Below are 15550 nucleotides of genomic sequence, written 5' to 3' on the forward strand. Positions count from 1 at the left end.
GATTTTCTCCGAGAGAATTCAGAATTAACCGCCCTTCGTTGTTCAAGTGGAATTGTCGTCACATGTTGACATGTTGTTGAGGAGACATACGAACATTTACTTCGAATACCCTCTTCGAACAACTTCCGTTAGATTTGGTTCATTTTCGAAGACTATTTGCAGTTTAATTTCGGTTTCATACTCATAGATCCATGATTTGTCACTTGTAACGATTATAGACACGTTTTTTTTGGGCATCATCATAACAATTATTCCACAATTCATGCACCAGTTGACATGAGCCTTTTTCTGACCGGTTGCATCTTTGGAGATACTACACATGGAAGGTTTTCTGGAAAGATATGTTCTATGATTACTCTATTTCACGACATCAATCTATTGTGGCACAAGGACCGTTTTTCGACCACATTAGTTTTTTTCGTAAAGCAGGATGGTGCTTTATCGCCACACAAAAAGTTCATCAATGTTCTCTTGTGGTGATAAATGTTTTTTTTTGGTAAATTTATCTTGCAAACCAATTGGCGGAACTGTATGGGCGAATGGGGCTGTACTAATAATACCCTACACAACAACCACCGAACTTCAACTTTCTGCGGATCTGTTTTCCGAGCCTGGGAAATATTTCGCGATACTTTCAGCCTCCGCTTGGAGATCAAAAGCTTCTCTTTTTCTTATTCTGGTATAATTCCGAGTCATATTTTCTCGTAGTGAACATTTACGCCACAAGATTGAAATTTGGTTATTTTGGGTAATTTTACCTGCCTGCTATTGACAGACCATGATTCTGATTAGTTGTTCTTATCCCCTTCCCAGTGGCGATCTTCAGCTTCTAATAGTGGTCTTTAGAGCGACTAGAAAACCAGACAAAGCTAAAGTTTCCGGTTTATTTCATCCTATAAATTTATCTGATCATTATCGATCCGCGCAACATTTGAGAATTCCGGTAATACTAAACAAATCAGAATATGTAGACCCCTGTAAATATTTACGTATAACTTCAACATACGAGAACATACGGCAATACATTTGGTATTAATGTAAAGGTCAACCACTTCTGTTGGATATACTGTCAACTTATCTAGACCATGTCCTACAGAAGGTAATATATTCGCCATAGAATGCTAGTTTTGCCCTTTTTCACACAAAAGCCTGGAACGATTTGACCCTCTAAATATTGACCGACTATCCTGAAAAAAATATGTTTGTACCTTGCTCAGATCCACTTTCCTACCTAAAATTTCGTGAGGTTCCGGTCATAATTGTGGTTTTTGGTCCATTTCCTTCCCAAAATATTTATCGATCTTTTATAAAAACAATAGTGGTATTCATTGCCCATAACATGTCATTCCGATTGCAACACTTCGAAATATTAGTTGAAGACCCAATAGAACGTTTGTTACTGAAAATGATATAAATTTGTCCAAGTTTTGTTGAATTTTCTATCATTGAATACATTTTCTTAATTTAAAGACAAATGCCAACAACAACAGTAAAAAACGATTCCAACCAACAACTCTTCTTCTTCTGCTGATGGTTTGAAAGGCAAACTGTAAAAACAAAATGCCAAAGTTAAATATTGCAAATTAAGCAAAAATTGCTGAACTTTTATGCATTATAATTTTGACCAGCTACTAACAACACCATTACCATTACCAGTACCAGCACCATCGCCATCGCCACCATCTCCAATTACACACCCGTACCACCAACATTAGCATCCACATCAAGAAAAGAAGAAGAAGAGAGTCAGAAGTTGAAGTACTAGATGGAGCAAGAACACCATTACCATCAAGAACCGACCGAACACCACCACTGACATCAACAACAAATGTTGACATCATTTATTTCTTTGCATTCCTCCTGGTGATGGTGATGGTGGCTGTTGTTGCCACCGAACTTGTCCGTTCAAAAGCCAAGCCAAGAAGAACTTTTACTTTTTTGTTCGTCTTTTACAATATTTTTTGGTTGTTTTTTTGATTAGACAACAGAGAAAAGGAAAACTTTGAAATAAATGAGATTTTTCTATGTACCAAAAAAACAAAGTTCTTCTTTCTCCAGAAGGAATAACAAAAAAATTGTCAAATAAAACCTCAAATCTTAATCCAAAGACAAAAAACGACAAACATGAAAGGAAAATGTAAGGAATGTTTCTGAAGTGTCTTTCAATAAGGATTAGAATAACCCTTTCAGGCCCAAAGACATTGGGAATTTTTTATGTATTTGCAGAAAAATTGATCTAAAGAGATCCATCAATATGTTTATACTACCTTCTCTTAAAAATGATCAGATTTCACAATTGATTAAGATGCGTTATTCTTGAAATTCGTTTATTCCGAAGTCAGATTATATTCTATGATTAAAACCTATTATTCCTGGGCCAATACAAAGGTACAGTTAGGACAAATACTTGAATGAGTGCATTGTCTGTCTCAACCGTAAGATGGATTTTCGCAAAATATATTTTTTCTCACAACCAATACCGAATTTCAGTCCATCTAACCTTGGTTATTGCAATTTTCTAATTTTTTTAATAAATGGGAAAAATACTTGGACAATATTTTGAGATGTTTTTATGTGAAATGTACCAAATATTTTGAATATATACTTCACAACAACAACAGCAAACTCACTTTAGCCTTGCCGTCCGTCTTCATGGAGTTTGTCTTCTATAGTCATAAACTTGGCATTTTTAGAAGTTAACGTAGAGTCTGCAAGGACAACATAGGACAAAGTCCTTGTGGCTGAAAGCATACGGCCAAGCATATGGAATTTTTAAAATTTCAGTTATAAGTTTCTCTGGTCGTAAATTTCTTTACCTACACACACACACACACACATACAAATATATTTATTTACTTACTCTTGAAACTAGTTGCAAGTGTAGTGGCAATAGCCTGGATACAGTGATTAGAAACATGTTCAAGCCATGTTAAGTCCGCCCGGTTCGAAGTATTTATAACCTTCCTCATGAGATGTGCAAAACAAATTACCTATCGATGTAAAAACATGTCAGTGATTTTTTTATACTCTGAGAAAATGAAATACAAAATTACAGACATTTAAGTTGCAATATTCGACTAAGAGCGTCAACATAAAGAGGACATGGGACCTTTATATGAGGGTCAATGTAAAAAATATGTCAAGTGTTTTTAAATTCACCTCAGAAAATTTTAAGATTTTGCGGCTCTATAAAATGTCCCATACAATTTTAGGTATTTTAAAAGTGTTGGATTCATTTTCCAAGCAATATGACTAGAATTTGGGTTCCTAGGAGAAAATATTTCTATATATAATTTTTGACATAGTCCACACAAAAACTCTATTTCCAAAACAGGTATTTTGAAGGTCCTAACTGAATTGTAATACCCCACGATTGACAAGTACTCAAAGAGGGTTCTCGTCGCTTACAATTTTAAAACAGGAAGCGGAGCAGTATCGGACGTCGGACGTGGCCAGCCATATGATACACTACACAACTATCACTGAGCTTTTACTTATAGCGGATCTATATTCCGAGTTTTGGTACACTCTTGTCCGACTAGAGGCCAACAACTACACATTACATCTTTTCCGAATCACGTCTTTAAATTAGATTCGAATTTTGGTATTTAACAGACAATAATCTCGGTTCATTTGACCCGCTCGATATAAACTCATTACTCATTCAAATTAATTGGTCAGATTCCCTCCCCAAGGACAATTTGTGATGTTCGGCTTATAATTGTGGCGTCTAGAGCGACTAGAAAACCAGACAATAATAATTTTTTCTTCCCCTACATATCATTTGATCATCATGCGTCGTCATTGACCACAACTGGAATCTCCAGGAAAGTTTCCATGCCATCAGCGCTACATTTCCGCCCTCTACTTAATACTAAACCCTAATGGCAATACTAAATAATGCCAGCATATCTAGACCGTGTAACTCCCACATCTGAGTAGATAGAACAATGAAATTGATATCAATTTAAAGGATAACCACTCCTCTTGGATATACTGTTAATTTGTTCGATCTATGTCATTCTGGGATAAAGATTAGGTAGCTCAAATTGTTCGGATCATAACTGCGGCCTCTGGAGCGACCAGAAATACGTACAAAAATTAAGTATTTGGCCCACTTCACCCCTTAAATATTAAAAGATCTCTGTTCAGAACCGGTCCTACACGCAAAATTTCTTGAAGGTTGGTCAATAAAAGTGGTCTGTATTGAGTTTACAAATTTTAATAGACAGACGGAGGAACGGAAGGATCGGTTCAGCATGTCGACACACGACGTTCGGTATACTAAAAGGTGGGTCTAGGACCAATATTTCGTGGCGATACAAACTCACACAAAGCTATATTAGGTCTATATATTACAGTGTCCCATGCAAGTGTAAAAGAATGGTTATGAATATTCTTTAAAATTGGTCAGGTAGTTTTTTGTACAATTCTATCCCAATATTTTTTAAATTTCTATTCAAACCACTGTTTCATTACTTATATACTTACATCGTTTGGATCCATTGGCAAGATGTTGAAAATTAAGGTTGTGAATTCATGTTGATAGTCTTCGAAAAATGTAAATGGCCATAAACTTACTTGGTACTCTAACTACAGACTAGTAACTATTTTACCTTACCTCAGGCCAACAATAAAAAAAGAAAAGAAGTGAACAAAAAAATCAACTGCTGGTCTTCATGTTTTCTTGATATTTACTGTGTCCTGCCAAGCAGCCAGTCAGGGGCTGCCTGTCGGTTAGATGGTCTTTATGGTACTCCACTCTATAAACTTCTTGCATTTCTTATGGGCTAGACTAAAATAAACACACACAAACTTACTGGGAGAGCGGTGCCGAGCCTCTCTGTCTCTTGGATTCTGGACATATTTGCTGAGTCACAAAAATAGTTTGTGTTGTTCATGGATGGCATTCCATTGTTGTTTCTTCGTTTTATAATTTAAAAACTTGAATGTTTTTTTTTTTTGAGGTCTGGTCATAGACATAGAAATAAATTTATAAGTTTATGTTTGATCGGATGGTGATGATGGTCAGTGGTGGTAGGTAGGATGCCAAAATTTCATTAAAAATCTTATCTGGAAAATTCCAAACAGAAGATGAGGCAGTTGCAAATATTCAAATAATTGTATTTTATCCCAAAAATCATTAATTTTTGTTGTTATTAGAAAAAAAAACAGGACTGTCCAGTTTTATTGCATCCCATTCTTTATTTGGGAAAAAAATCTTCATTTATTCTCACCATAAAGAGTTAAGAAAATTTCCTCAAAAATTCAGTGTGAGAATTTTTCTTAAATTTTAACCTTTTGACCGGTCGCTGTGTGCTGCAAAGCGGAGAGTAACCCTTTTTTGGATGGTCGTTGCAAAGATGCTGCAGCTTCCTTGTCTTAAGTTGCTGGACAGTCGCTGCTTGGGAAACACGAATGGAGGGTTGAAATGTCCAGTTTGCAGTCGTTACGTGTCATCTTTGCTCTTAGACGAATTGTTGAGACAAGTTTAATTTAAAAGAAGGGTTGATGTGTCTTGTTGAATGTTGTGCAATGTGGAGTTGTCTAGGAGAATTAGTGGAATATGTGAAGATGTTTTTTATTTGGGAATTGTGAAATATTTAAGAATAATGATTTTTAAAATAAAACATTTTAAGATTTCAATTTAGGATTTTAGATTTCTTTTGAGATTTTAACAACTTGTAGAAAAAATTTGATTGTTGCTCAGATATGGGAGTTATAAAAAATCTGATATGGTTTAGTGGTGATATTGCCATACCAGAGGTGGTATATTTTGCAAAAAGTTTCCCTTCCTTCATCGAAAAAAATCGGATAACATGTGCACAATTGCAGGTTTTTAACAGCATCTTCTGGTTGTGCAAAATTTGGTTCAAATCGGAAAATCTATTCGCCTCATATTGGACTTATAACTATTGAAATTTTGAACATTTCTGGGGAGGTACCAGAAGGAGTGAACTAATGGAATGGGTACATTTTTAACTACGCTTAAATTCGATAAAATTCGATAGTCCGTTTACATGATATTATAAAATTAATTTTAAGCACAAATTTGACCATTTTGTGGAGAGGTACCAGAAGGAGAGGACCGATTTTCCCCATCTTCCAACTTAAACTAAGTTTGGAAGAAATATTGAGATGTGCAAAGTTTCGATTAAATATATTATTGTGCGCACCAGCCACACAGACAAACGGACAACGGACGGACGGATATGCGTGAGTCGACTCCAAATTTTCTGAAACGGATTTGGTTCAAAGAAATCTGGGGTCTAAAACCATTATTTCGATGAGATTATACAACATTTTCTGCCTTGAGTCGATGCTTGATAGCTCTCATTCTGTGTGCACCATATTGTTTCATCTTCCTTGTTCGTTTCGGAAAAAAATTGTGTTGTAAAACTCAGAACTGAATGTCCTACATTTTCAAGTGAAAACAAGTGGATATTGTTTTTTTTTTTTTTTTTTTTTGGCAAAAAACTTTCATACAATTTGGATCGACTTCAAAGAGCCAGTAGGACAATTTCTGATTTGTTTTGGACTCGCACGCATATATCAATGATTCCTTGTCTTTAGAAATACATCTATAGTTTTCATTTCTACATTCATTGAATATACTTTTTGGATATGGGAAGACTGAATTTATAAGAATCACGTGCTATAAAGGACTTACTTACAAAATCAATATCTAGGTAAAAGTGACTGGCTAAGTGGTGATAACGATTATTTTTAAAACCCACATTTTAGTCTTCCCTGTCCTACTGTACTTGCAACTAATGCTGAAAAGATTTCAAACTTTACAAATTTCCTTAAATTAAAAACTTTTACATTTTTGTATTCTGTGAATTCATGAAATTGGTTTCCTTACATGTGTCACAATATTCTTCCCCCACATACACATTTATATACATATATATGTGTGTGTATCTGTCTCCACATAATGTCTGACTCAAGAATTTTCAATAGAGAAAAGTTTTTGGCCATGCCGTTGTAGTGTTAGTATGACACATATAGTTGGGGGTGGGATGAAGTAAAGTGTTGTTAAGTTTAAGACTATTTTGCCATCTTATACTGTGCCACTCATACCCCTGCCCCAAAACAAAAAAACCAAATAGCTAAGGGTAGTTAAGAATATTTGCATAACAAGCAAAATACCCCCTTCAACGCAAGCAAAACTTTTGAATATTCTAGGAAACAAGTCAGAGTTACGGGGTGGGAGGGGATTTCCTAAAAGGAAGATGGCAATGTTTTCCTTGTTGCCAAATTGTAGAAAGGGGTTTTGTGTATGAAAAAATTAAAAGGGGCTCATTTGGAGCTACTGAAGATATAACATAAGTAGTTTTCAGGCTACATCATACCTCACACACACTCACATCTAATGTATGTATGTATTTCTGTATGTTATATTTGGGGTTACTTGTAGCTGTAGTGTAGTGTCATGCCAAAGATGTGCTGTGTGTTATCATTACAAACTTCTTTCGACCATCTCCCCACCTCCTCCCAATCCCAATCATCGACCAAGCTAAATTGTAGTTTTCAGTTCTACTGGTTTCGAGGCCATAAGGAAGGCGCATAAATGATTGTGGCTTTGCCGAATGAGTAGTCTGAGGATGTGTACATAAAAGATAATGATGTTGCCTAAAAACTTTTGGGAATAAATAATAGTTTATGTGTGTATATTAAAAACAGAGTGTGTGTGTGCATGTTTGTTTCCTTAATAAAAATTCTTGGTATGTAATTTGTGTATTTGTGTAGATACACATACATATTATGCAGCTCTTCTTGAATTTCTTCTTTGGTTTAGAGGTTATATGCCTTGGGGGAGATGAGGCAACGGGTTGAGGTTATTATCTTTTAAAAATTTGGTCTTTAAAAATATGTGTGTGTATAAATAAAATATAAAAAATATGTGGATATACATTGTAATATTTATATATTTAATATATATATATATGTATAATATTAGTTTATGCCTTAAGGAATACATGTGCGTACCATTTCACTGCAGACATGGAGAATATTATTGTTCGACGAAAAAGATTTTTAAAAACCGTCACTATTGGTTTTAAACTCCACTCTTTTAGATGTGAAAGTCATTTAAAGAAATCTTGAACATCCTGGTTTTTCAGAGTTTCTCGGGCTATTATTCCTTGTGGAAAATATTCTTTAAAAATCCACGCGTATGAGACTGTTATTCCTTGGGGAAAAATAATCATTAAAAATCAACGCTTCCTTGGACTTTTATTCCTTTGGAAAAATAATCTTTAAAAGGACAGGCTTCGAGAACTGTTATTTCTTGGGAAAAATAACCTTAAAAATCCAGGATTCTAGGACTATTATTCCTTGGAAAAATATTGTTTAAAAATCCCCGCTTCTGGGACTCTTTATCCTTTGAAAAAATATTTTTTACTTGGAAAAAAATTTTCATTACAAATCCTCGCTTCTGGGACTCTTCACCCTTGGAAAAAATATTCTTAAAAAATCCACGCTTCTGGGACTCTTCATCCTTGGAAAAAATATTCTTTAAAAATCCCTGATTCAAGGACTTTTTTTCCTTGGGAAATGCTCTTTAAAAATCCCCGCTTCTGGAGCTCTTTATTTGTGGAAAAAATAGTCTTAAAAATCCACGCTTCTGGAACTGTTGGGAAAAATATTCTGAAAAAAAATCGCTTTTAAAGCTCAGTAAATCCCGAAAAAATATTCTTTGGGCTCTGAATAATACCATTTGAATATCCATCGATATTATAAATCGGTTAATCATTTAATCATTTAACTACATATAAAATTCAGTTCTATGGTTCTGATGATCCTTCAAAAAATATTTTTTAAAAATCCCCCCTATGAAGCTGAATGTCTGTAGACTGGATCCATATTTATAGTCTTGTAAAATAATCCTGAATGTCCTCTCTATTAAATATTTGAAATACTATTTTAGTTACATATTAAAAGAATTGACTCATATAAAATTATATATATACGTTTGTAGGCTATTGTTTTATTCAAAGTTATACTGAAGACGAAACTCATTAGAATTTCCATTTATTGTTTTTTTTTTTTGTTTCCGTACTGATACACTTTTGTACAACTTTGATGTTGTTCGGTTTCAGAGTTTTATTTTCAGGCTTTATTTTACTTGGTTTGATAGTTGGTAGTAGTGTGATAGTTGGTGTGTGTGTGTGTGTGTAACATGCTTATATATTTTTTGTATTGTGGGCCAAGTTGTTTTATGGGATTTCAAGAGCTACTATCAAGTTACATTGTTGCTGTTGTACGAATTTTCTTGTTAGTTTCCCAGAAAAAGGGTTTTCAAGGCCTTAAGCTTATAATTAATTGCATGTTTGGTCGAGACGAAGTAATCCTTGGCCCCCCACATTTACAAAGATGAATATGAACAACAACAACACAAAAACACAGTTCGTAAAGGACATCGGAGAAAAGGAAAAACTATCAACCCTCAAATGCACACACACACATACATACGCACCCACTCTTTGCTTACACATGCTGAGAAACTATCAACACTACTAGGAACCATTGTAACACCAACAAAATATATATTTTTTGGGACAACTTCACCCCCTTTTGTGTTCTTAGAACATGTGTATGTGAGGGTGTTTATTTGTTGGGTGCGCGCGTGTGTGTGCGTGCCATTAAAGTTAAGATATAAAGGAAACGGCCATGTTTTCTTATAACTGGAAAATGTAAAAATGTGGGCGAGGGTTGCTTTATTTAACAGCATGAAAAACATTTCGATTTACCTCAGGGATCCGGAGTTTTTGAGGGGGAGAGGGTGTTAGTTTTGTTAGCATTTAAATTTCTTGTTATACAACCCAATTTAAGTTTTAAAAATACAGCAATTTTTTTTCTCTTGATGTACGCTACTCTGGGGAAAGAAGTACAGTTGGTTAAAATAAATTACAGTAAATCCATCTACATTATATGGAGGAGTTAAAAGTGGAACTATGCCAAAAATAACATCTGTGAATATTTTATAGATTTAGATGGACATACATAAATATCTAAAAGCGTGTATTTATAAAAAAATCTTAAGTTAAAATCATGGTTTTTTAAAATAATATTTCCCGAAGGATCCCCAGACCTATAAGCATGGATTGGCAGGGAATTTGTTCCAAAGGAGTTTTCGATCGATTTTTAAGGACTTATTCCAAAGACCTCCAGAGGAATAAACGTGGATTTATTGTAGTGTAGTATTTTACCATGGATCTCCGGAGCTAAAAGTTTTGATTTCTAGAAAAAAATTATCCTAAAAAAGCATGAACTGTTTTAATAATATTTTGTAAAGGATATTCAGGGCTATAAGTGTAAATTCTTAAAGAGTATTTTCTAAAGGACTATAATAAAATAATAAAATCCTTTGTTTTTTTTTTCACTTCGAGTAGGGTGCATATAGTCCGAATTTGCCTGTACGATAAATACCCAACATCCATTTGGATCTCCTTTATTATTTCTCTCCATTATTATTTCTGAGAGTTTGAAATAAATATCCCAAAATAAAATGTTTTTTTTTTTTTTTTTTGTCATAATTTGCTACTTTTGTTTCATAATATATTTGTTACAGTTGTTGTTTTTGTTTATATTTTGCCTTTCATCATTTGTTGTTACTACTACATCATCTTGTGTTGTGTTAGACGTCATTCCAATTTTTCAGTGAGTTTGGGTTTTTGTTTCGTTTGCCTTTAACTTCCATGCCGTTTGTAAGGACATTGATTTTTGTTGTATTCAAAACTTTCTATTCATTTGCCGAATGGTGATGATCCATGCCCAAAAGAAAAAGAAGAACAAAAATAAGGTAAAAAGGGGACTCTGGTACCAGCAGCAGCAACATCAGTTGGGGTGTCCACTGCACAAAAAACAAGAAGTGTGGCTTTGTTATTTTATGTTGCGGTTTTATGGTTTGTGAAATGTTATTAAAATTGATGAATACGCTAATTTATAAAATAAATTGTTAAGATTTTTAGTTACAAAACTAAAGGGAACAAATGCTGGGCCCTTTTTTGGGTGGTGTTAAGAATGGTAGTAGTCATTTCCTTGACATTATGAGGGGGTCGCTCTCACAAGAAAATATAATGAAAATTAATTACAACTGAAGTTAGTTACAGTTTACAATAAATTAAATGAGTGCATAATAAGTGTGAATAAATAAAACTATGTTTAAATGAAAGGCAAATTAGTTCATTTTTTGAAGTTAATATAATTTGGGATACAAATTTGGATGAGAGAAAAAGTAGTTAGGCTCATTTAAATATATCTTAAACATGGGAAAAAAACCTTGTATACAATACCTATATAAATTATTATATTTTTAGTATAACTGCTAATTAATAAATACCGGCCAAAACTAAAGGAACTGAAATTGCAAACTGAATAAATGACTTGTAACTTTTTTAAAAATAAACTATTAGTGAGAGTTTTTTTTCAGGTAAATAGGTAAACTATTCACTTTTATTTTGAAACAGACAGAATATTGAACGCAATCAAGACATTTATTGTAATACCAGCATATGCCCGCTACTTTTCTAGCGAATGTGGGAATTACTTAGAATTACTTAGTACCATTTGGTATCTATGTTCTCTTTTAGTACGTATTTCCAAAACTATCTCCATATCTCAATACTACACATCGATTTTGAAATAGTATTTCCCAATTTCAGAATTTCAGACCCTATAGGTTTACCCTAAATCCAAATTATACCAAATTTCCAAATCTATTTATGAATAGTAATCTTAATTTAACATTTTTACTATTCCAGCTGTAAATTCAAATTGTATAAAATTTAGTACCATTTAGTACCCATAAGTACAAATTTCCAAAACCCAATCCTACACCCCAACAATAATCTTAATTCCAAAATTCAATGTTCCAGCTCTATCGGTTCAATTAAATCCAAATTTAGTACACATACGAGAAATTTCCAAAACACCCTACGTACCCCAACCTCAACCTCAACAATGATCCTAACTCCAAATTTAAGGATGCCAGTTCTATTGGTTCACCCAAAATTCAAATTGTACCAAATTTAGTACACATAAGTACAAATTTCACAATCTACCAATATACCTCAATTATACAATGCAGTATACAATCGTATTTCCAAATTTCAGAGTTCCAACTCTATCGGTTCCCCTAAATGCAAATTTTAACGAATATAGTACCATTTAGTGTTTTCGTAGTCCGCGCGGTGCCATTTGGGTTAGCTACTTTCATTATCCGTTGAAATAGTGACCTGATATGTGCCGCGAGTTCACCCATAAGAACTATAAAAAATTGGTTGAGGCGTTGGTTTAGTTGTCCACTCTCGGAAAACCCGTCCTACTATCAAAAAGCAAAACAAAAAAAAGAAAACCAAATACAAATAGAGATAACTACCTACATATCCAAAATAATACTCTCCGACGGTAGTATCATGTTCAAATTTCAGGATTCCAGCTCCATCCGTTCCGCCGAATTCTAATTACACAAAATTTAGTACTTTTCGTTTCGTTTAGTACTTTTCGTATACATGACTACACACTTACAAACCACCTACTTCTCAACCTTGATACGCATTCCAAATATCAAGTTTTCAACTCTTTTCGTTCACATGCTAAGAAATTGTAACAAATTTAGTATTATACTTATAGTTCGAATGTCCAAAATCCCTTTGATAAATTTATTCTACACTCCATCAATGATCCCCACTCTAAATTACAACGTTGTAGCTCTACTGCTTAGCTAAATACAAATGTTACCATACACCATGTTATCTGACACCTTTGGTCCAAGAGTGATCCCCACCTAATTTTAAGATTCTAGCTTCAAACGTTTCGTCTGGGTGTTGATGAATCGTTAAGTCAGTCAGTCAAGAGGTAGGCTCCGGCCGACTTTTGTACATTCCTTACTAATTTTTGTCATTTTGTTCCACATAGAATTGTTAATTTCAATTTTTTTTTCATTTCTATATTTTTTAATTATTTTGAAATTTAAACTGAAAATCTGTACAACAAATATTATAAAAGCAAAGTCCTGTTTGGTTATTTATTTTAAATCCGTTTTTTTCGAAAGGAAAACATTTTACCCAGTCGATTGAAAAATTGTAAATTCTCCGTACAAACACACACACACCCAAACAGACACATTTTAATACAAATAACAAAAAATATGAAAGAAGTGTTAAAGAATAAAACCTAAAATAAGAAGACCAAGAATGCAAAGGAAGAAAAACGAAACGACATTTACTAGCCAACATGTCTGCAGAGGACATCTTCTGTTTAAATATTTACGAGTAAATGTCAGTCGTATAAAGCTGAGTATGTATGTGTGTGTGTATATCCGAAATACTTTACTAGGACTAGTAGTTGGTATTTAAGGACTTTGTCTGCATATATTTATAGTAGATGTATATATCTGCATGTATGTATGTTTATTTGTCAAGACACAATTTTATGTATATTAGTCTGTTGTGTGTGTGTGTCAGTGTCTTTTTTGTTGTTCTTGCTTTCTTTCCTGCATATTTTTATATCCTTTCCAGATTGTTAAACTGTCCAAAGCATTCATCCAGAGTTCATGTTTTAGTTGTCTTTTGTGTCAGTCTTATTTTTTGTCCTTTGTTTTAAATTTCAGCCCAGACTATAGTCCAACATGGTTAAATTCTTTTCTTGGTTGCTGTTGTTGTTTTTATGATTTCATTTTTCTTTCTTTATTGTTGTTTTATTTAATTCCTTTGTATAGAAGTGTTGTATTTTGTCTTGTTGATGTCTTGTCTGTTTTTTTTTTTTGTAATTTTTGCAAATGAATTCTTATCAATGTTTTTTTTTTAATTTTTAAGATTTGTTTTGTATTTTATTGTACATACTTTTCTATGTTTGTCATAACGTGTGTGATAGTATCACATACATATGGTACATTGGATTGGATTATGTTTAGATCAATATTTTGTTGGAAATATTATTTGTTGAACTACAAATTTTAGACAAACAAATATTTCCCAAATCACAAAATATACTTAAAAATGTACATTGTTTGATCTAAGTATCATTCAGAAAATCTTCTTAAAGTACCGACTACTATTGATCTGAATGGCCAGAAAATATTTCTAAAGAATACAAATCCAGTCTTCAAAAATTGTTCATATAAAAACATGCTTCTTTTTCTGAAAGACCTTAAAAATTTTTCTTGAAAAATCTGCCATATAGCTCTCTATGACTTTAAAAGATAGTACGTCCTTCGAAGTCTTCACTTATTATTTTAAAAAATTTGTTATAAGTCCCTCAGAAATTATTCTTTAAAAAATTACGTTTACTGACCTGAAAGTCCTTCAGGAAATATTCTTAAAAATAACGCTTATTAACCTAAAATTTCTTCCGAAAATATTCTAAAAAAATTCACGTTTATTAATCTGAAAGTCATTCAGAAACCAGTGAGCGGAGCAGTACAGTTGAACGGGGCCGACCATATGAAAAACCTACACAACTTCCACGAAAAACTAACTTTCTGTGGATTTATATTCTGAGCTTGGGCAATATTTCGCGATATTTGAATCATCTGGACCAACTAGAGGCCGAAAATTATTACTAATGTTCAGTACAGCCCTTCTGATTACTTGTCCAGATTCCCATCCCTTGTGTTGTGATCTTCTTATTCCCATTGGAGCCTATATATGGACTCGAAAAAACACAAAAAATTAATTTTTCGGTCCACTTCATCACAATATAATTATCTGGTCGTCACCGAAAATTATAGCCGTTATCCTTGACCATAACTGGAACTACATGGAACATTTTAAAGCGATCAGCGCTATATTTCCGCCCTCAAGTGTGGTAAAGGGTTACTAAATAATATCTGAATACATAAGCACCTGTAAATGTTTAAGTGTAACTCCCACATCTGAGTACATACGGCCATATAATAGGTATCAATTTAAAGGCCAACCACTTTTGTAATTTTTCAAACAAAAGTCAGGGTCCATTTTACCCGCTAAATATTGACCGATCCTTATCGATCCCCTTCTCTATGTAAAATTCGCGATGTTTGGGTCATAATTGCGGCCTCTAGAGCGACCAGAAAAAAACAATAAAAATTAAGTATTTGGTCCATTTCACCCCCTAGATATTAACCGATCTTTACCAAAGACAATAGGTGTTTTCATTGGGCAAAACCCGTCCTACATGCAAAATTTCGTGAAGATTGGTCCATAACTGTGGGCTGTATCGTGTTTACAAAATATAATGGACAGACGGACGGACGGACACACATGTCTAGATCGACTCAGCTAGTCGAGATATGACGATCGGTATACTTAAAGGTGGGTCTAGGACAAATATTTCGCGGCGTTACAAACTCTTGGGGCTGCTCAAAGCTATAATACCCTGACAACATAGTTGTTTAGGGTATAAATATTCTTAAAAATATCCTCGATTATTGATCTGACATGGTTAAAGAACATTTTCCAAAAACCATGCTTTTTGATGTGAAAGTCCTTCAGAAAATATTCATAAAAAGTCCACGCCTATTAATCTGAAATTTCTTCCCAAATATTCTAAAAAAATCCAAACT

The sequence above is a fragment of the Musca vetustissima genome, unplaced genomic scaffold (genome assembly GCF_032173495.1).
Source record: "Musca vetustissima isolate MV318-11 ecotype Yass unplaced genomic scaffold, APGP_CSIRO_Mvet_v1 utg12772, whole genome shotgun sequence".
Lineage (NCBI taxonomy): Eukaryota > Metazoa > Arthropoda > Insecta > Diptera > Muscidae > Musca > Musca vetustissima.